General features: G+C 45.5%; 5 non-coding genes across 5 annotated transcripts; all 5 read left to right on the top strand.

Annotated features, from left to right (window-relative positions):
• Window positions 1–314: 314 nt before the first annotated feature.
• TRNAD-GUC (transfer RNA aspartic acid (anticodon GUC)) lies at window positions 315–386 on the top strand. The gene has a single exon. It is a non-coding gene; the product is annotated as a tRNA-Asp (tRNA).
• Window positions 387–3,172: 2,786 nt separating this feature from the next.
• On the top strand, window positions 3,173–3,244 carry TRNAD-GUC (transfer RNA aspartic acid (anticodon GUC)). Its single transcript has one exon. It is a non-coding gene; the product is annotated as a tRNA-Asp (tRNA).
• A 1,317-nt stretch (window positions 3,245–4,561) lies between these two features.
• On the top strand, window positions 4,562–4,633 carry TRNAD-GUC (transfer RNA aspartic acid (anticodon GUC)). The gene has a single exon. It is a non-coding gene; the product is annotated as a tRNA-Asp (tRNA).
• Window positions 4,634–7,423: 2,790 nt separating this feature from the next.
• Window positions 7,424–7,495, top strand: TRNAD-GUC (transfer RNA aspartic acid (anticodon GUC)). Its single transcript has one exon. It is a non-coding gene; the product is annotated as a tRNA-Asp (tRNA).
• A 630-nt stretch (window positions 7,496–8,125) lies between these two features.
• On the top strand, window positions 8,126–8,197 carry TRNAD-GUC (transfer RNA aspartic acid (anticodon GUC)). Its single transcript has one exon. It is a non-coding gene; the product is annotated as a tRNA-Asp (tRNA).
• The last annotated feature ends 14,946 nt before the right edge of the window (window positions 8,198–23,143 follow it).

Below are 23,143 nucleotides of genomic sequence, written 5' to 3' on the forward strand. Positions count from 1 at the left end.
CGTGGTGGCTAATAGTTTTAAGCTGTAAATGGTAAAGTGAGCTGATTATATATATATATATATATATAAATATATATATTGATGAATAGAAAGATAGCTAGATAGAAAGATCGATAGATATTTATTTCAATGAATATAATTTCTTCCTAAAACTGATTGTTTTTGGCTAGGAATTTCTGTATTGTAATAATTTAGGAAAAAAGATTACTTGTCCTAACCAAAAGCAGCAATTCTGCCTATTACAATACTGAGAATTGATCGAGGGCATGCCTTAACCCCAGGGAGGTGAGCACTGTTTAACTGAAGCCAATAAGTCCTCGTTAGTATAGTGGTCAGTATCCCCGCCTGTCACGCGGGAGACCGGGGTTCAATTCCCCGACGGGGAGGCGATTCCTTTTATTCACACAATTAAATAAAATGATGTACTTTCTAACATTGTAAAATATATCTGTCATTATCCTTGCCTATTCCGATTGAGAAAAAAGGTTGAATTCACTGATGGCCAAAATGCTTACTGATGTGTTAACTGAAATTCAGAATATGCTCTGAATATTTCAGCATGCACAGGCGTACCATCAAAACCAATTTACGTCTACAATCTGTTGGAAAATGAGATGACGCAGTGGTGAATCCTAGGCTGCTGTTCCACTCGATTGGCACGATTTACAAGTAGAATGACTGCTTTTGGTTAGTAGTGACCCCTGGTGGCTAATAGTTATAAGCTGCAAATGGTAAAGTGAGCTGATTATATATATATACATATATAAATATATATATTGATGAATAGAAAGATAGCTAGATAGAAAGATCGATAGATATTTATTTCAATGAATATAATTTCTTCATAAAACTGATTGTTTTTGGCTAGGAATTTCTGTATTGTAATAATTTAGGAAAAAAGATTACTTGTCCTAACCAAAAGCAGCAATTCTGCCTATTACAATACTGAGAATTGATCGAGGGCATGCCTTAACCCCAGGGAGGTGAGCACTGTTTAACTGAAGCCAATAAGTCCTTGTTAGTATAGTGGTCAGTATCCCCGCCTGTCACGCCAGAGACCCGGGTTCAATTCCCCGACGGGGAGGCGATTCCTTTTATTCACACAATTAAATAAAATGATGTACTTTCTAACATTGTAAAATATATCTGTCATTATCCTTGCCTATTCCGATTGAGAAAAAAGGTTGAATTCACTGATGGCCAAAATGCTTACTGATGTGTTAACTGAAATTCAGAATATGATCTGAATATTTCAGCATGCACAGGCGTACCATCAAAACCAATTTACGTCTACAATCTGTTGGAAAATGAGATGAAGCAGTCGTGAATCCTAGGCTGCTGTTCCACTCGATTGGCACGATTTACAAGGAGAATGACTGCTTTTGGTTAGTAGTGACCCGTGGTGGCTAATAGTTTTAAGCTGTAAATGGTAAAGTGAGCTGATTATATATATATATATATATATATATATATATATATATATATATATATATATATATATATATATATAAATATATATATTGATGAATAGAAAGATAGCTAGATAGCAAGATCGGTAGATATTTATTTCAATGAATATAATTTCTTCCTAAAACTGATTGTTTTTGGCTAGGAATTTCTGTATTGTAATAATTTAGGAAAAAAGATTACTTGTCCTAACCAAAAGCAGCAATTCTGCCTATTACAATACTGAGAATTGATCGAGGGCATGCCTTAACCCCAGGGAGGTGAGCACTGTTTAACTTAAGCCAATAAGTCCTCGTTAGTATAGTGGTCAATATCCCCGCCTGTCACGCCAGAGACCGGGGTTCAATTCCCCGACGGGGAGGCGATTCCTTTTATTCACACAATTAAATAAAATGATGTACTTTCTAACATTGTAAAATATATCTGTCATTATCCTTGCCTATTCCGATTGAGAAAAAAGGTTGAATTCACTGATGGCCAAAATGCTTACTGATGTGTTAACTGAAATTCAGAATATGATCTGAATATTTCAGCATGCACAGGCGTACCATCAAAACCAATTTACGTCTACAATCTGTTGGAAAATGAGATGAAGCAGTCGTGAATCCTAGGCTGCTGTTCCACTCGATTGGCACGATTTACAAGGAGAATGAGTGCTTTTGGTTAGTAGTGACCCGTGGTGGCTAATAGTTATAAGCTGCAAATGGTAAAGTGAGCTGATTATATATATATATATATATATATATATATATATATTGATGAATAGAAAGATAGCTAGATAGACAGATCGATAGATATTTATTTCAATGAAATAATTTCTTCATAAAACTGATTGTTTTTGGCTAGGAATTTCTGTATTGTAATAATTTAGGAAAAAAGATTACTTGTCCTAACCAAAAGCAGCAATTCTGCCTATTACAATACTGAGAATTGATCGAGGGCATGCCTTAACCCCAGGGAGGTGAGCACTGTTTAACTGAAGCCAATAAGTCCTCGTTAGTATAGTGGTCAGTATCCCCGCCTGTCACGCGGGAGACCGGGGTTCAACTCCCCGACGGGGAGGCGATTCCTTTTATTCACACAATTAAATAAAATGATGTACTTTCTAACATTGTAAAATATATCTGTCATTATCCTTGCCTATTCCGATTGAGAAAAAAGGTTGAATTCACTGATGGCCAAAATGCTTACTGATGTGTTAACTGAAATTCAGAATATGATCTGAATATTTCAGCATGCACAGGCGTACCATCAAAACCAATTTACGTCTACAATCTGTTGGAAAATGAGATGAAGCAGTCGTGAATCCTAGGCTGCTGTTCCACTCGATTGGCACGATTTACAAGGAGAATGACTGCTTTTGGTTAGTAGTGACCCGTGGTGGCTAATAGTTATAAGCTGCAAATGGTAAAGTGAGCTGATTATATATATATATATATATATATATATATATATATATATATATATATATTGATGAATAGAAAGATAGCTAGATAGACAGATCGATAGATATTTATTTCAATGAAATAATTTCTTCATAAAACTGATTGTTTTTGGCTAGGAATTTCTGTATTGTAATAATTTAGGAAAAAAGATTACTTGTCCTAACCAAAAGCAGCAATTCTGCCTATTACAATACTGAGAATTGATCGAGGGCATGCCTTAACCCCAGGGAGGTGAGCACTGTTTAACTGAAGCCAATAAGTCCTCGTTAGTATAGTGGTCAGTATCCCCGCCTGTCACGCGGGAGACCGGGGTTCAATTCCCCGACGGGGAGGCGATTCCTTTTATTCACACAATTAAATAAAATGATGTACTTTCTAACATTGTAAAATATATCTGTCATTATCCTCGCCTATTCCGATTGAGAAAAAAGGTTGAATTCACTGATGGCCAAAATGCTTACTGATGTGTTAACTTAAATTCAGAATATGCTCTGAATATTTCAGCATGCACAGGCGTACCATCAAAACCAATTTACGTCTACAATCTTTTGGAAAATGAGATGAAGCAGTGGTGAATCCTAGGCTGCTGTTCCACTCGATTGGCACGATTTACAAGTAGAATGACTGCTTTTGGTTAGTAGTGACCCCTGGTGGCTAATAGTTATAAGCTGCAAATGGTAAAGTGAGCTGATTATATATATATATATATATAAATATATATATTGATGAATAGAAAGATAGCTAGATAGAAAGATCGATAGATATTTATTTCAATGAATATAATTTCTTCATAAAACTGATTGTTTTTGGCTAGGAATTTCTGTATTGTAATAATTTAGGAAAAAAGATTACTTGTCCTAACCAAAAGCAGCAATTCTGCCTATTACAATACTGAGAATTGATCGAGGGCATGCCTTAACCCCAGGGAGGTGAGCACTGTTTAACTTAAGCCAATAAGTCCTCGTTAGTATAGTGGTCAATATCCCCGCCTGTCACGCCAGAGACCGGGGTTCAATTCCCCGACGGGGAGGCGATTCCTTTTATTCACACAATTAAATAAAATGATGTACTTTCTAACATTGTAAAATATATCTGTCATTATCCTTGCCTATTCCGATTGAGAAAAAAGGTTGAATTCACTGATGGCCAAAATGCTTACTGATGTGTTAACTGAAATTCAGAATATGATCTGAATATTTCAGCATGCACAGGCGTACCATCAAAACCAATTTACGTCTACAATCTGTTGGAAAATGAGATGAAGCAGTCGTGAATCCTAGGCTGCTGTTCCACTCGATTGGCACGATTTACAAGGAGAATGACTGCTTTTGGTTAGTAGTGACCCGTGGTGGCTAATAGTTATAAGCTGCAAATGGTAAAGTGAGCTGATTATATATATATATATATATATATATTGATGAATAGAAAGATAGCTAGATAGACAGATCGATAGATATTTATTTCAATGAAATAATTTCTTCATAAAACTGATTGTTTTTGGCTAGGAATTTCTGTATTGTAATAATTTAGGAAAAAAGATTACTTGTCCTAACCAAAAGCAGCAATTCTGCCTATTACAATACTGAGAATTGATCGAGGGCATGCCTTAACCCCAGGGAGGTGAGCACTGTTTAACTGAAGCCAATAAGTCCTCGTTAGTATAGTGGTCAGTATCCCCGCCTGTCACGCGGGAGACCGGGGTTCAATTCCCCGACGGGGAGGCGATTCCTTTTATTCACACAATTAAATAAAATGATGTACTTTCTAACATTGTAAAATATATCTGTCATTATCCTTGCCTATTCCGATTGAGAAAAAAGGTTGAATTCACTGATGGCCAAAATGCTTACTGATGTGTTAACTGAAATTCAGAATATGATCTGAATATTTCAGCATGCACAGGCGTACCATCAAAACCAATTTACGTCTACAATCTGTTGGAAAATGAGATGAAGCAGTCGTGAATCCTAGGCTGCTGTTCCACTCGATTGGCACGATTTACAAGGAGAATGATTGCTTTTGGTTAGTAGTGACCCGTGGTGGCTAATAGTTTTAAGCTGTAAATGGTAAAGTGAGCTGATTATTATATATATATATATATATATATATATATATATAAATATATATATTGATGAATAGAAAGATAGCTAGATAGAAAGATCGATAGATATTTATTTCAATGAATATAATTTCTTCCTAAAACTGATTGTTTTTGGCTAGGAATTTCTGTATTGTAATAATTTAGGAAAAAAGATTACTTGTCCTAACCAAAAGCAGCAATTCTGCCTATTACAATACTGAGAATTGATCGAGGGCATGCCTTAACCCCAGGGAGGTGAGCACTGTTTAACTGAAGCCAATAAGTCCTCGTTAGTATAGTGGTCAGTATCCCCGCCTGTCACGCGGGAGACCGGGGTTCAATTCCCCGACGGGGGGGCGATTCCTTTTATTCACACAATTAAATAAAATGATGTACTTTCTAACATTGTAAAATATATCTGTCATTATCCTTGCCTATTCCGATTGAGAAAAAAGGTTGAATTCACTGATGGCCAAAATGCTTACTGATGTGTTAACTGAAATTCAGAATATGCTCTGAATATTTCAGCATGCACAGGCGTATCATCAAAAGCAATTTACGTCTACAATCTGTTGGAAAATGAGATGAAGCAGTGGTGAATCCTAGGCTGCTGTTCCACTCGATTGGCACGATTTACAAGTAGAATGACTGCTTTTGGTTAGTAGTGACCCCTGGTGGCTAATAGTTATAAGCTGCAAATGGTAAAGTGAGCTGATTATATATATATACATATATAAATATATATATTGATGAATAGAAAGATAGCTAGATAGAAAGATCGATAGATATTTATTTCAATGAATATAATTTCTTCATAAAACTGATTGTTTTTGGCTAGGAATTTCTGTATTGTAATAATTTAGGAAAAAAGATTACTTGTCCTAACCAAAAGCAGCAATTCTGCCTATTACAATACTGAGAATTGATCGAGGGCATGCCTTAACCCCAGGGAGGTGAGCACTGTTTAACTGAAGCCAATAAGTCCTTGTGAGTATAGTGGTCAGTATCCCCGCCTGTCACGCCAGAGACCGGGGTTCAATTCCCCGACGGGGAGGCGATTCCTTTTATTCACACAATTAAATAAAATGATGTACTTTCTAACATTGTAAAATATATCTGTCATTATCCTTGCCTATTCCGATTGAGAAAAAAGGTTGAATTCACTGATGGCCAAAATGCTTACTGATGTGTTAACTGAAATTCAGAATATGATCTGAATATTTCAGCATGCACAGGCGTACCATCAAAACCAATTTACGTCTACAATCTGTTGGAAAATGAGATGAAGCAGTCGTGAATCCTAGGCTGCTGTTCCACTCGATTGGCACGATTTACAAGGAGAATGACTGCTTTTGGTTAGTAGTGACCCGTGGTGGCTAATAGTTTTAAGCTGTAAATGGTAAAGTGAGCTGATTATATATATATATATATATATATATATATATATATATATATATATATATATATATATATATATATATAAAAATATATATATTGATGAATAGAAAGATAGCTAGATAGAAAGATCGATAGATATTTATTTCAATGAATATAATTTCTTCCTAAAACTGATTGTTTTTGGCTAGGAATTTCTGTATTGTAATAATTTAGGAAAAAAGATTACTTGTCCTAACCAAAAGCAGCAATTCTGCCTATTACAATACTGAGAATTGATCGAGGGCATGCCTTAACCCCAGGGAGGTGAGCACTGTTTAACTTAAGCCAATAAGTCCTCGTTAGTATAGTGGTCAATATCCCCGCCTGTCACGCCAGAGACCGGGGTTCAATTCCCCGACGGGGAGGCGATTCCTTTTATTCACACAATTAAATAAAATGATGTACTTTCTAACATTGTAAAATATATCTGTCATTATCCTTGCCTATTCCGATTGAGAAAAAAGGTTGAATTCACTGATGGCCAAAATGCTTACTGATGTGTTAACTGAAATTCAGAATATGATCTGAATATTTCAGCATGCACAGGCGTACCATCAAAACCAATTTACGTCTACAATCTGTTGGAAAATGAGATGAAGCAGTCGTGAATCCTAGGCTGCTGTTCCACTCGATTGGCACGATTTACAAGGAGAATGACTGCTTTTGGTTAGTAGTGACCCGTGGTGGCTAATAGTTATAAGCTGCAAATGGTAAAGTGAGCTGATTATATATATATATATATATATATATATATATATTTTGATGAATAGAAAGATAGCTAGATAGACAGATCGATAGATATTTATTTCAATGAAATAATTTCTTCATAAAACTGATTGTTTTTGGCTAGGAATTTCTGTATTGTAATAATTTAGGAAAAAAGATTACTTGTCCTAACCAAAAGCAGCAATTCTGCCTATTACAATACTGAGAATTGATCGAGGGCATGCCTTAACCCCAGGGAGGTGAGCACTGTTTAACTGAAGCCAATAAGTCCTCGTTAGTATAGTGGTCAGTATCCCCGCCTGTCACGCGGGAGACCGGGGTTCAATTCCCCGACGGGGAGGCGATTCCTTTTATTCACACAATTAAATAAAATGATGTACTTTCTAACATTGTAAAATATATCTGTCATTATCCTCGCCTATTCCGATTGAGAAAAAAGGTTGAATTCACTGATGGCCAAAATGCTTACTGATGTGTTAACTTAAATTCAGAATATGCTCTGAATATTTCAGCATGCACAGGCGTACCATCAAAACCAATTTACGTCTACAATCTGTTGGAAAATGAGATGAAGCAGTGGTGAATCCTAGGCTGCTGTTCCACTCGATTGGCACGATTTACAAGTAGAATGACTGCTTTTGGTTAGTAGTGACCCCTGGTGGCTAATAGTTATAAGCTGCAAATGGTAAAGTGAGCTGATTATATATATATATATATATATATAAATATATATATTGATGAATAGAAAGATAGCTAGATAGAAAGATCGATAGATATTTATTTCAATGAATATAATTTCTTCATAAAACTGATTGTTTTTGGCTAGGAATTTCTGTATTGTAATAATTTAGGAAAAAAGATTACTTGTCCTAACCAAAAGCAGCAATTCTGCCTATTACAATACTGAGAATTGATCGAGGGCATGCCTTAATCCCAGGGAGGTGAGCACTGTTTAACTGAAGCCAATAAGTCCTCGTTAGTATAGTGGTCAGTATCCCCGCCTGTCACGCGGGAGACCGGGGTTCAATTCCCCGACGGGGAGGCGATTCCTTTTATTCACACAATTAAATAAAATGATGTACTTTCTAACATTGTAAAATATATCTGTCATTATCCTTGCCTATTCCGATTGAGAAAAAAGGTTGAATTCACTGATGGCCAAAATGCTTACTGATGTGTTAATGGAAAGGGGCGACCACTCGGTCCCCCCGCACGTATGGCAGAGTACCACGATCCCCCCGGGAAGCCATCTTGGGCGGGTGGCGTGTCCCGGCTGGTATGCCCGAAGCGGCGTAGCCGGGGCGCGCTTTTTCCCGCCCTAAAGTGGGCTGGCCTAGACACTGACGCGGCTGGCCACGCCCTCAGGGCAGGCAGGGGCGGGTTTACGCCCGCCCTGAAGACGGATAAAAGGGGACGCAAGACCCGAAGGCATCCTCTTGTTCCTGTGCTCTGAAGCTGCACCTCCTCGCTGCACGTGAGCTCGAGACGGAACGAAGAGCCAATTTTGAGAGTTGTAAATCTTTCTTTTGTCTTACAGATACTCTGTCGGAGAAATGCCCAAGAAAGGCGGGAAGAGAATGACGACTGAACAGATGGTTCGGGTCCTCATGAAGGAGATGACCGAGCTAAAGAAGCGGGTGGCGGAGAAAGACGGGGAAGGGGGGCCGGAACGTCCGTCGGCTGGAGCAGCTCCAGGAGGGAGAGCCAAGAGGCCAAGGAGGGGACCAGCTGGGGGAGACGTCCCGGTGCCCTGTACCCCGCTCGAAGCGCCAACCCCAGTTCCGGCGGAGGGGAATCCGATTCCCGTGGTGGTCACCCCGGTGTCCAATGAAGATATGCCGCCCGAGCTGGCAGCACAACTTGCAGCGTGGTTGGGCGAAAGTAGTGAGGGCACCACGGCTGCCGAGGCGCAGGCGCTTATGAAGCAATTGCGCGAGAAACGTGAAGCAGCCAAGGTGTCCGCGCCGGTTGCAGTAGTTGACAAGCCACAAGGGACGATTGCGACCGCAGAGGCAGCGTCCGGTGCAGGTAAGCGGCCATTGCCGATTGCGAGGGATGAGTCAGCACCCTCTCGTAGACAAAGGTTGGGTCAACATGTGCCTTTGGCAATTAAGGAAAAGATTTGGGCAGGGGAATATGTGAACATCTTCTCGTTGCTTGTTGATCATTATGAAGTGGAGCATGTTAAGGGGCAGAAAGACCTCATGCATCCGAGTGTTTGGCGCGCAAAAATGGCCGCCTTTAAAGTGAATGAGAATATTGGCAATTGGGGCAATGCATGGGGAATCTTTACGTCGATATTGGGGGAACGTAGGCCCGAGTTGCTTTCCGAATTGCCGACCTATCAGTCGCGAATCATGGGGTACTCGACATCATACCAGGGTAACCATTGGTTTTGCTACGATAATCTTTTTCGAAAGGCTAAAGAGCATAATAAAAGCTTGACCTGGGATTGTTATGATTCTTTGACATGGGATAAAATGAAGGAGACAGGTATGTTGAGAATGCCATTGGTAGGAAGTAATGTTGGCGAATCCTCCCGCCAATATGGGGGGACGCCCTTTCGTTCTGGTGCGAGTACCGACGATCAGTCGAGACCTGCCGGCAATACTGGAAAAAGGGGGTTGTGCTTTAATTTCAACAGAGGTAAATGTACTAGACCCCAGGGATCGTGTAAATTTAAACATGAATGTAGTGGGTGCGGGTCGCCCCATCCTGAGTCCACGTGCAGAGCCAAAACAGGTGATAACGGGGGGAGAGGAGGCGCCAAACAGGTCTAACATAGTCCGAGGGGCGCCTTTACCTACCCCGATTGATACCTTGGCGATGATTCCCTGGCTCAGTGAATACCCGGATCGTACTTCTGCTGGGGTGCTGCGGAACGGATTTTCGTATGGTTTCCGCATCCCGGTAGGGGACTTTCAGGGTGTGGAGAAGTGTAAAAATCAACTTTCGGTCCTGCAGCATACGACCGTGGTACGGGATAAGATCCGAAAAGAGGTTACTCGAGGTCGGGTTGCCGGCCCGTTTAGTGTACCCCCGGTGCATGATTTTGTTTGTTCTCCTTTAGGGGTGGTCCCCAAGAAGGACCCGGGGGAGTTCCGATTGATTCATAATTTATCAGCTCCACGTGGTCTTTCTGTTAACGATGCAATAGATCCGGAAGTATGTTCGGTGCGGTACGCATCCTTCGATGAGGCCGTAGCCATTTTGAATCGCCTGGGGCCCGGGGCGCTGATGGCGAAGTCAGATATCGAGTCAGCGTTCCGGTTGCTCCCGGTACACCCAGACGACCAGCGTCTCCTAGGTTTCATGTTTCAGGGTTGTTATTACATGGATAAGTGTATGCCGATGGGGTGCTCGATATCTTGTGCCTATTTCGAGAAATTCAGTAGTTTTCTACAATGGGTCTTCACAAAGAAGACGGGTTTCCACCATGTAATGCATTACCTTGATGATTTTCTGTTCCTTGGGGCAGCCGGGGATCTCGAATGTGGCCGGGCCTTGGCCGAATTTTGTATGTTAATGAAGCAGTTTGGTGTGCCATTGGCACCAGGTGAGACGGTGGGTCCTATGACTTGCCTTGAGTTTCTGGGGATCGAGTTAGACTCCAGTGTGGGTTGTTTTCGTTTGCCAGCTGACAAAGTGTTAAAATTCAGGGCAGCCCTCCGAGTGTGTATAAATGGATCTAAAGTTACGCTGCATCAATTACAGCAGTTGGTGGGACAGTTGAATTTTGCCCTGAGGGTGATACCAATGGCCCGCCCCTTCTCCCGTTCAATTGCCCTAGCTATGGTCGGCCTAAAGGAAGGCCATCATCGCACGAGACTATCGGCTGAGGTCCGCCAGGACATGCGCATTTGGTTAGCCTTCCTGGCGGACTTTAATGGTCGAGTCGTCTGGAACGAACCAGCCGTGTCCTCTGAAGAGCTGGGGCTATGGACCGATTCAGCAGGTAGCATAGGTTTTGGTGCCATCTTCGGCACAAAATGGTCGGCCCAAAGGTGGCCGACATGGTGGCATGACAATGGTCTGACAAGTAATATTGCTTTCCTGGAACTTTTCCCCATTGTTGTGGCCCTGAGAACCTGGCCCGAAGGGTTCAAAGATCACTCTGTGATTTTTTGGTCTGACAATATGACCGTGGTCGAGTGCATCAATAGCCAGGCTGCACGATGTAAAATGCTTTTAAGACTGCTCAAAGAAATTGTTTTACTGTGTATGCAACTGAATGTGCTATTCAGAGCAAAACATGTCCCGGGGGTAATGAATCAGGCGGCTGATGCACTGTCTCGTTTTCATATGCAGGCTTTCTCGGGTTTCCTTCCTACAGCGGACCCAGAGCCGGCACCCTTTCCCGAAGCTCTCTGGTCTCTCGGTGCCCCGAACTTCGTCACCTCGTGGGAGAGAGTCTAGCACCAAGGACGAGGAAGGCATATGAAGGGGCGTTTCGGTCCTATTTAGCCTTTTTGGGGCCCGATAGAGAGGGGCTGTGGGGCCACGAGGAATGGGTAGTGAATTTTCTGATGTCCTTACGTAGGGCTGGGAAATCGGTGGCTACGGCCCAGAGGCATCGTGCTGCCATTTCCTTTGTTGCCAGGGCTCTTGGTATCCAGGACCCGACAGCGTCTTTCGTTGTACAGAAAGCGCTGCGTGGGTGGCAACGCCTTGAAGGTCGCAGAGTAGATGAGAGGCGCCCGATAGGTTTGGATAGGTTGGCCCAGTTGTTGGCCACACTCCCTTCCACATGTTCATCTCAGTTTGAGACAGTGTTGTTCCGAGCCGCTTTTACGCTGGCATTTCATGGGGCGATGCGGGTAAGCGAACTGGTGGCAAGGAACAAACAGGATGTGACAGGGGGTTTGTGCCAGGAACATGTTCAGATCAGAGGTGAGACAATGACGGTCTCCTTTGTCAGGTCCAAGACCGATCAAGGTGGGATGGGTGACTGCATAATCATACGCAGGATTCCCGGGTCCTCCATGTGTCCGGTAAAGTGTGTAGAAGAATACCTAGCACGAAGGGTGGCATCATGGGGGGGGACCTTGTTGAGACACACGGACGCCACCCCACTGACGAAATTTCAGTTTCAGCGGGTGCTTGCGATGTCAATTGCCGCTGCGGGCTTGAACCCGGGCGAGTTTGGGACCCATTCCTTTCGGATAGGGGCTGCTACAGAAGCTACAGCTAGGGGTCTTAATGTTGAACAAGTGAAACGAGTGGGGCGTTGGTCCTCCAATTGTTATAAGAGGTATGTGCGGTTACACATGTTGTAAAGCTGTAATGATGTACTCACGCCTCTTGTTTTTGTTTGATTTTCAGTTGCGCAAGCCTACGAGGCGGGGCGGACTATGCAGTCGACCCAACACCGGGCCAGCGGTCAGACATCACCGGCTGTGAAAAAGGAGGTGTGGGTCGTGGGCCACTCACACGTGAGGCGTGCCGCGGACGTATTCAAAGCAGGTGACATGATTCACGTAGCTGGGGAATACGGGTACAGGGTGTCCTTCTACGGAAGAGGCGGTCTCTGTATTGACCAGTTTCAAACATTTTTCGAGGGTTTGTTAGGGCGGACGAGGTCACCGCCGTCTATAGTCATAGTACATCTAGGGGGCAATGATTTGGTCACCACCGGTAGACAACTTCTCCTGGAGGCAATGCTTTCCACTGTAAGTTGGTTGGCGAGGAGAGTTCCGGGGTGCATAATTGCGTGGTCCCATATGATCCCACGAAAGGTGTGGCGAGGGGCTATTTCTATTCATGCTTTGAATCATTCTGTTAGAAAGCTTAATAACAAAGTGAGTAGGTTGTTCCGTTCCAGGACATTGCATTCTATTTCGCATGGCTGTATTAGTGATGACAGTATGTATTTGGGGGATGGTGTGCATTTGTCTCGGGTGGGGAATGAGTTACTCATAGGAGACTTCTTAGCATGGTTAAAAACGTTAAAACATGACCTTTAGGTAGGAGCTTTGTGGGGGGTCCGGATAGCCGGTCAACTATCCGGCCTGTGGCGGTAAGGTCATGATCGGTGAGCACTAATTGGAAGATCCCTATGAGTGGGCGTCACCCAACACGGATGGGAGCGCTCGGGAGAGGTGGCCATTGGCCCCTCAACGGGGAGGCGGTCCCTTCTAAGGATGGGTCGCCGAAAGAAAAGGAAAGGCGGTCAAGGCCCCTTCCTGGGTAGGAGGGGTTACAGCCCCCTCCTGGGGAATTTCCCGGGGCCAGTGACGTCTGCGACGGCAGATGTGGTAAGTTGTGTGGGGTTTGGGGGGAGGTCTACGCTACCTTCTAGATAACCTCACACGAGTCCTCGAACGACCTTTAAATGGCGTCGAGTGTATTGGTGCCCCCGTCAAGTCAAGGGAAATTGGTAGTTGCACTGGAGGTACGCCTCAGTCCTGTCGCCCCTCCCAAGTGGGGGGGGTATTTCTGGTTAGGGATCTTGACACCGGTTACGACCTTGCCGTTGGCCCTTAAACGTTAGGATGTACAATTTCAAAATTTCAAGTCAATGTTTTGTAGGATGTTAGTTCGGCTAGGAGAACCTCTGTATTAGAGAATCTGTTAAGGTTAGCCAAACATCGCAATGTGGTAATGAAATTGTACATTAATATAATGTTTTAATTTTTTGTTTTAATAAATACGGCCGGGAGGGTCACTCCCTCCCTCTTCCAAAAACTTCAAGAACTGTTTCCGGTTTCCCTCCTTTGGGGATTGTGTTGAGAGGGGGTGGCGGGTATCTCAGCCATATGGAAAGGGGCGACCACTCGGTCCCCCCGCATGTATGGCAGAGTACCACGATCCCCCCGGGAAGCCATCTTGGGCGGGTGGCGTGTCCCGGCTGGTATGCCCGAAGCGGCGTAGCCGGGGCGCGCTTTTTCCCGCCCTAAAGTGGGCTGGCCTAGACACTGACGCGGCTGGCCACGCCCTCGGGGCAGGCAGGGGCGGGTTTACGCCCGCCCTGAAGACGGATAAAAGGGGACGCAAGACCCGAAGGCATCCTCTTGTTCCTGTGCTCTGAAGCTGCACCTCCTCGCTGCACGTGAGCTCGAGACGGAACGAAGAGCCAATTTTGACCCACCCACCAGCCCCTGAAGACAGCAAGTGGTTTTAATAATGTCGGAATAAAATTTGATGGATAACTCTGATTTTCGTTTACAGGTTATGGTGATTACCGTGATGACTTTGAGTATGCAATAAAGTCTGGTCGATTTGTGTTATGTTTTGCAAATAAAGTATTTCTGCTTTTGTGTTTATCAGTAAGCATGCTTTTAATAAAGTGGTTGTTGCTACTGTCGTTTCATAGGTAATCATTTAGTAATTTAGTTAAGCATTGTCGTATTTATTTTGGTCGGGCGGTAAGGTCATGATCGGTGAGCACTAATTGGAAGATCCCTATGAGTGGGCGTCACCCAACACGGATGGGAGCGCTCGGGAGAGGTGGCCATTGGCCCCTCAACGGGGAGGCGGTCCCTTCTAAGGATGGGTCGCCGAAAGAAAAGGAAAGGCGGTCAAGGCCCCTTCCTGGGTAGGAGGGGTTACAGCCCCCTCCTGGGGAATTTCCCGGGGCCAGTGACGTCTGCGACGGCAGATGTGGTAAGTTGTGTGGGGTTTGGGGGGAGGTCTACGCTACCTTCTAGATAACCTCACACGAGTCCTCGAACGACCGTTAAATGGCGTCGAGTGTATTGGTGCCCCCGTCAAGTCAAGGGAAATTGGTAGTTGCACTGGAGGTACGCCTCAGTCCTGTCGCCCCTCCCAAGTGGGGGGGGTATTTCTGGTTAGGGATCTTGACACCGGTTACGACCTTGCCGTTGGCCCTTAAACGTTAGGATGTACAATTTCAAAATTTCAAGTCAATGTTTTGTAGGATGTTAGTTCGGCTAGGAGAACCTCTGTATTAGAGAATCTGTTAAGGTTAGCCAAACATCGCAATGTGGTAATGAAATTGTACATTAATATAATGTTTTAATTTTTTGTTTTAATAAATACGGCCGGGAGGGTCACTCCCTCCCTCTTCCAAAAACTTCAAGAACTGTTTCCGGTTTCCCTCCTTTGGGGATTGTGTTGAGAGGGGGTGGCGGGTATCTCAGCCATACTGAAATTCAGAATATGATCTGAATATTTCAGCATGCACAGGCGTACCATCAAAACCAATTTACGTCTACAATCTGTTGGAAAATGAGATGAAGCAGTCGTGAATCCTAGGCTGCTGTTCCACTCGATTGGCACGATTTACAAGGAGAATGACTGCTTTTGGTTAGTAGTGACCCGTGGTGGCTAATAGTTTTAAGCTGTAAATGGTAAAGTGAGCTGATTATATATATATATATATATATATATATATATATATATATATATAAATATATATATTGATGAATAGAAAGATAGCTAGATAGAAAGATCGATAGATATTTATTTCAATGAATATAATTTCTTCCTAAAACTGATTGTTTTTGGCTAGGAATTTCTGTATTGTAATAATTTAGGAAAAAAGATTACTTGTCCTAACCAAAAGCAGCAATTCTGCCTATTACAATACTGAGAATTGATCGAGGGCATGCCTTAACCCCAGTGAGGTGAGCACTGTTTAACTTAAGCCAATAAGTCCTCGTTAGTATAGTGGTCAATATCCCCGCCTGTCACGCCAGAGACCGGGGTTCAATTCCCCGACGGGGAGGCGATTCCTTTTATTCACACAATTAAATAAAATGATGTACTTTCTAACATTGTAAAATATATCTGTCATTATCCTTGCCTATTCCGATTGAGAAAAAAGGTTGAATTCACTGATGGCCAAAATGCTTACTGATGTGTTAACTGAAATTCAGAATATGATCTGAATATTTCAGCATGCACAGGCGTACCATCAAAACCAATTTACGTCTACAATCTGTTGGAAAATGAGATGAAGCAGTCGTGAATCCTAGGCTGCTGTTCCACTCGATTGGCACGATTTACAAGGAGAATGAGTGCTTTTGGTTAGTAGTGACCCGTGGTGGCTAATAGTTATAAGCTGCAAATGGTAAAGTGAGCTGATTATATATATATATATATATATATATATATATATATTGATGAATAGAAAGATAGCTAGATAGACAGATCGATAGATATTTATTTCAATGAAATAATTTCTTCATAAAACTAATTGTTTTTGGCTAGGAATTTCTTATGGCTGAGATACCCGCCACCCCCTCTCAACACAATCCCCAAAAGGAGGGAAACCGGAAACAGTTCTTAAAGTTTTTGGATGTGGGATGGAGTGACCATCCCGGCCGTATTTATTAAAACAAAAAATTAAAACATTAAACGTTTTCATGTTATGTACAATTTCATTATCACATTACGAGTTTGGCTAACCTTAACATAATCTCTAATACAGAGGTTCTCCTAGCCGAACTAGCATCCTACAAAACATTCTCTAAGAACACTGAAATTGTACATCCTAACGTTTAAGGGCCAACGGCAAGGTCATAACCGGTGTCAAGATCCCTAACCCGACTTACCCCTCCCACTTGGGAGGGGCGACAGCACAGAGGCTTACCTCAAGTGCAACCACTAACAATTTCCCTTGTCTTGACGGGGGCACTTAAGACTCGACGCCATTTAAAGGTCGTTCGAACACTTGTGTGTGGTATCTAGAAGGTATCGTTGACCTCTCCCCACCCCACACAACTTACCGCATCTGCCGTCGCAGATGACACTGGCCCCGGGAAATTCCCCAGGAGGGGGCTGTAACCCCTCCTACAAAGGAAGGGGCCTTGACCGCCTTTCCTTTACTTCCGGCGTCCCGCCCTTAGACGGGACCGCCTCCCCACTGAGGGGCCAATGGCCACCTCTCCCGAGCGCTCCCATCCGTGTTGGGTGACGCCCACTCATAGGGATCTACCAATTAGTGCTCACCGATCATGACCTTACCGCCTACCAAAAATAAATACGACAGTTCTTACTCAAACCTATGAAAACATTGGTCGCTACGACCGAAAGAACATGCTAGAAATGTAACACTACATCAAATCATTTTTAATCGTAACAACCTAGACGATATTCACCATACTTTATTATGATTAACCACAAACTGATACTGTCACAGCCTGTAAACGAGATGGAAAAACAACTTATAAATTCACTTTATTGCACAACAACTTGCTGTCCTCAGGGGCTGGTGGGTGGGTCAAAATTGGCTCTTCGTTCCGTCCCGAGCTCACGTGTAGCGAGGAGGTGCAGCTTCGGAGCACAAGAACAAGAGGACGTCTTCTGGTCTTGCGCCTTCTTTTATCCGTCTTCAGGGCGGGCGAAAACCCGCCCCTGCCTGCCCCGAGGGCGTGGCTGGCTGTGTCGGTGTCTAGGCCAGCCCACTCTAGGGCGGGAAAAAAGCGCGCCCCGGCTACGCCGCTTCGGGCATACCAGCCGAGACGCGCCTCCCGCCCAAAAATGGCTTCCCGGGGGGATCGAGGCACTCATCCATACGTTCGGGGGGACCGAGTGGTCGCCCCTTTCCATATGGCTGAGATACCCGCCACCCCCTCTCAACACAATCCCCAAAAGGAGGGAAACCGGAAACAGTTCTTAAAGTTTTTGGATGTGGGATGGAGTGACCATCCCGGCCGTATTTATTAAAACAAAAAATTAAAACATTAAACGTTTTCATGTTATGTACAATTTCATTATCACATTACGAGTTTGGCTAACCTTAACATAATCTCTAATACAGAGGTTCTCCTAGCCGAACTAGCATCCTACAAAACATTCTCTAAGAACACTGGAATTGTACATCCTAACGTTTAAGGGCCAACGGCAAGGTCATAACCGGTGTCAAGATCCCTAACCCGACTTACCCCTCCCACTTGGGAGGGGCGACAGCACAGAGGCTTACCTCAAGTGCAACCACTAACAATTTCCCTTGTCTTGACGGGGGCACTTAAGACTCGACGCCATTTAAAGGTCGTTCGAACACTTGTGTGTGGTATCTAGAAGGTATCGTTGACCTCTCCCCACCCCACACAACTTACCGCATCTGCCGTCGCAGATGACACTGGCCCCGGGAAATTCCCCAGGAGGGGGCTGTAACCCCTCCTACAAAGGAAGGGGCCTTGACCGCCTTTCCTTTACTTCCGGCGTCCCGCCCTTAGACGGGACCGCCTCCCCACTGAGGGGCCAATGGCCACCTCTCCCGAGCGCTCCCATCCGTGTTGGGTGACGCCCACTCATAGGGATCTACCAATTAGTGCTCACCGATCATGACCTTACCGCCACAGGTCCGGATAGTTGACCGGCTATCCGGACCCCCCACAAAACTCCTACCTAAAGGTCATGTTTTAAAGATTTTAACCAGGCTAGGAAGTCTCCTATGAGTAACTCATTCCCCGCCCTCGACAAATGCACACCATCCCCCAGATACATACTGTCATCATTAATACAATTATGCGAGATCGAATGCAATGTCTTGGAACGGAACAACCTACTCACTTTGTTATTCAACTTTTTAACAGAATGATTCAAAGCAGGGATCGAGATAGCCCCCCGCCACACTTTTCGTGGGATCATATGAGACCACGCAATCAGGCACCCCGGAACTCTCCTCGCTAACCAACTTACCGTGGAAAGCATAGCCTCCAGGAGAAGTCGTCTACCGGTGGTGACCAAATCATTGCCCCCTAAATGCACTATGACTATGGACGGCGGTGACCTCATCCGCTCTAACAAGCCCTCAAAAAATTCCTGAAACTGGTCAATACAGAGACCGCCCCTTCCGTAGAAGGACACTCTGTACCCGTATTCCCCAGGTACGTGAAACATGTCACCTGCTTTGAATACGTCTGCGGCCCGTCTCACGTATGAGTGGCCCACGACCCACACCTCCTTCCTCACAGCCGGTGACGTGCGACCGCTGGCCTGGTGTTGGGTCGACTGCTCAGTCTGCCCTGCCGCGTAGGCTTGCGCAACTGAAAACAAACAAAAGACAAGAGGCGTGAGTACATGATTACAGCTTCACAACATGTGCAATCGCACGTACCTCTTATAACAATTGGAGGACCAGCGCCCCACACGTTTCACTTGTTCAACATTGAGACCCCTGGCTGTAGCTTCAGTGGCCGCCCCTATACGAAAGGAGTGGGTCCCAAATTCGCCCGGGTCCAAGCCCGCTGCGGCAATGGCCATTGCAAGCACCCGTTGAAACTGAAACCTCGTCAGCGGGGTGGCGTCTGCATGCCTCAACAATGTCCCCCCCCATGATGCCACTCTCCGTGCTAGGTAATCTTCTAAGCACCGTACCGGACACATGGATGACTCGGGGTCCCTGCGAATGATCGTGCAGTCCCCTTTCCCATCTTGGTCAGTCTTAGACCTGAGAAAGGAGACAATCATCGCATCCCCCCTGATCTGAACATGTTCCCTGCACAAGCCCCCCGTCACATCCTGTTTGTTCCTTGCAACCAGCTCACTAACTCTCATAGCCCCGTGAAACGCCAGCGTAAATGCAGTCCGGAACAAACAAGTCTCGAAAGGGGACGAGCACGTGTTAGGGAGTGTGTCCAGTAACTGGGACAACCTGTCTAGACCTATCGGTCGTCTCACGTCTACTCTGCGACCCTCTAGGCGTTGCCACCCACGCAGCGCTTTCTGTACTGTGAAAGACGCTGTTGGGTCCAGGATGCCATGGGCCCTGGCAACAAAGGAAATGGCGGCACGATGCCTTTGGGCCGTAGCCACCGATTTCCCAGCCCTATGTAAAGACATCAGAAAGAGTACTACCCACTCTTCCTGACCCCACAGACCCCCTCTCTCTGCCCCTAAAAAGGCTAAATAGGCCTGGAACGCCCCTTCATATGCCTTCCTTGTCCTGGGTGCTAGACTCTCTCCCACGAGGTGACGAAGTTCGGGGCACCGAGAGACCAGAGAGCTTCGGGGAAGGGTGCCGGCTCCGGGTCCGCTGAAGGAAGGAAACCCGAGAAAGCCTGCATGTGAAAACGAGACAGTGCGTCAGCAGCCTGATTCATCACCCCTGGGACATGCTTTGCTCTGAATACCACGTTCAGTTGCATACATAGTAGGACAATTTCTTTGAGCAGCCTCAAAATCAATTTACAATGGGCTGACTGACTATTGATGCATTCTACCACGGTCATGTTGTCGGACCAAAAAATGACAGAATGATTTCTGAAACCTTCTGGCCAGGTTCTCAGGGCCACGAGAATGGGAAATAATTCAAGGAAAGCAATATTACTCGTTAGCCCCTTCTCGTGCCACCATAGGGGCCATCTTTGAGCAGACCAGTTCGTGCCGAAGATGGCGCCAAAACCTATGCTTCCTGCTGAATCTGTCCATAGCCCAAGCTCTTCTGAGGATACGGCTGGCTTGTTCCAGACGACTCGGCCATTGAAGTCCGCCAAGAATGCTAACCATATCCGCATGTCCTGGCGGACCTCAGCCGATAACCTCGTGCGATGATGACCCTCTTTCAGGCCGACCATCGCTTGGGCAATGGAGCGGGAAAAGGGGCGAGCCATTGGGATTACCCTCAAGGCAAAGTTCAACTTTCCCACTAATTGTTGCAACTGATGCAGTGTAACCTTAGGTGTATTCAAACATACTCGGAGGGCTGTCCTGAATTTCAACACTTTGCTAGCTGGTAAACGGAAACACCCCTCCCTTGAGTCCAACTCGATCCCCAAAAATTCGAGGCAAGTCGTGGGACCCATAGTTTTACCCGGTGCCAACGGCACGCCAAATTGACCCATCAACACACAGAATTCATCTAAGGCCTGGGCACATTCGGGATTTCGGGCGGGACCAAGGAACAAAAAATCGTCAAGGTAGTGCATTACATTTCGAAAACCCATTTTCTTAGTGAACACCCATTGCAGGAAAGTACTGAATTGCTCAAAATAAGCACATGATATAGAGCATCCCATTGGCATACACCTATCCATGTAAAATGATCCCTGGAACCCGAATCCCAAAAGACGCTGATCGTCTGGGTGTACCGGGAGCAACCGGAACGCTGACTCGATATCAGATTTCGCCATCAACGTCCCGGGCCCCAGGCGATTCAAGATGGCTACTGCCTCATCAAAAGATGCGTATCGCACCGAACAAACTTCTGGATCAATTGCGTCGTTCACCGAAAGACCATGTGGAGCAGACAGATTATGAATCAATCGAAACTCACCTGGGTCCTTCTTGGGGACCACCCCTAACGGAGAACAAACAAAATCCGGTACCGGGGGTACACTAAACGGGCCGGCGACCCGTCCCCGGCTAACCTCTTTCTGAATTTTCTCCTGCACTACAGATGTATGTTGTAGAACGGAAAGTTGATTTTTGCACATCCCTACACCCTGAAAGTCCCCTACCGGGATGCGGAAACCATGTGTAAAACCGTTCCGCAGCACCCCGGCAGAAGTCCGATCCGGGTATTCGCTGAGCCAGGGAATCATTGCCAAGGTATCAATCGGAGTTGGTAAAGGCGCCCCTCGGCCTAGATTAGACCTGTTTGGCGCCTCCCTTACCCCCATTCTCACTCGTTCTGGCTCTGCACGATGACTCAGGATGGGATGACCCACACGTACTACATTCGTGTCTAAATTTACATGATCCCGGAGGCCTGGTACATTTCCCTCTGTTGAAGTTATAACAGAAACCCTTTCTCCCTGTATTGCCTGCGGGCCTCGACTGGTCGTCGGTGCTCGTACTTGGTCGAAAGGGCGACCCCACATTTTGGCGGGAGTAATCAACAACATTGCTCCCAACCAATGGCATTCTTAGCATTCCCGATTCTTTCATTTTATCCCATGTTAAAGAATCGTAACAATCCCAAGTCAAACTCTTGTTATGTTCTTTTTCTTTCCTGAACAGATTATCATAACAAAACCAATGGTTACCTTGATACGCTGTCGAGTAACCCATAATTCTTGATTGGTAAACGGGAAACTCAGGAAGCAACTCGGGCCTACGTTCCCCCAAAATCGATGTAAAAATACCCCACGCATTGCCCCAGTTACCAATATTCTCATTTACCTTAAAGGCGGCCATTCTTGCGCGCCAAACACTCGGATGCATTAGGTCCTTCTGACTTTTTACATGCTCCACATCATAATGATCAACAAGCAAGGAAAAAATATTCACGTATTCCCCTGCCCAGATCTTTTCCTTTATCGCTAAGGGCACATGTTGTCCCAATCTCTCTCTACGAGAGGGTGCTGACTCGTCCCGTGCAATCGGCAATGGCCGCTTACCTGAACCGGACGCAGCTTCTGCCGCTTGCGGCTTGTCTATCCCCGCCAACGGTGCAGCCACTCTAGCTGCCTCATTCTTCTCACGAAGCCCTTTTATCAGCGCCTGTGCCTCGGCAGCCGTGGCGCCATCACTGCTATCCCCCAACCATGCTGCTAGCTGTGCTGCCAGCTCGGGGGGCATGTCTTCCTTGGGTGTCGGGGTGACAACAACGGGGATTGGATTCCCCTCGACCGGTACTGGGGTCGGCGCCTCGAGCGGGGCAGAGGGAACCGGGGCGTCTCCACCGGCTGGAACCCTTCTCGGCCTCTTAGGTCTCCCTCCAGCCGGCGCAGGGCCCGAACCCTCCTCCCCATCTCGCTCCGCCAACCGTTTCTTTATGTCGGACACCTCTTTGCAAAGGGCCCGCACCATCTGGTCGGTCGTCATTCTCTTTGCGCCTTTCTTGGGCATCTCTCCGAGGAAGTATCTGGAAGACAAAGAAAAGGATCAAAACGCTCAAAATTGGCTCTTCGTTCCGTCCCGAGCTCACGTGTAGCGAGGAGGTGCAGCTTCGGAGCACAAGAACAAGAGGACGTCTTCTGGTCTTGCGCCTTCTTTTATCCGTCTTCAGGGCGGGCGAAAACCCGCCCCTGCCTGCCCCGAGGGCGTGGCTGGCTGTGTCGGTGTCTAGGCCAGCCCACTCTAGGGCGGGAAAAAAGCGCGCCCCGGCTACGCCGCTTCGGGCATACCAGCCGAGACG

Source organism: Lissotriton vulgaris, chromosome 1_1 (assembly GCF_964263255.1).
Source record: "Lissotriton vulgaris chromosome 1_1, aLisVul1.2, whole genome shotgun sequence".
NCBI lineage: Eukaryota > Metazoa > Chordata > Amphibia > Caudata > Salamandridae > Lissotriton > Lissotriton vulgaris.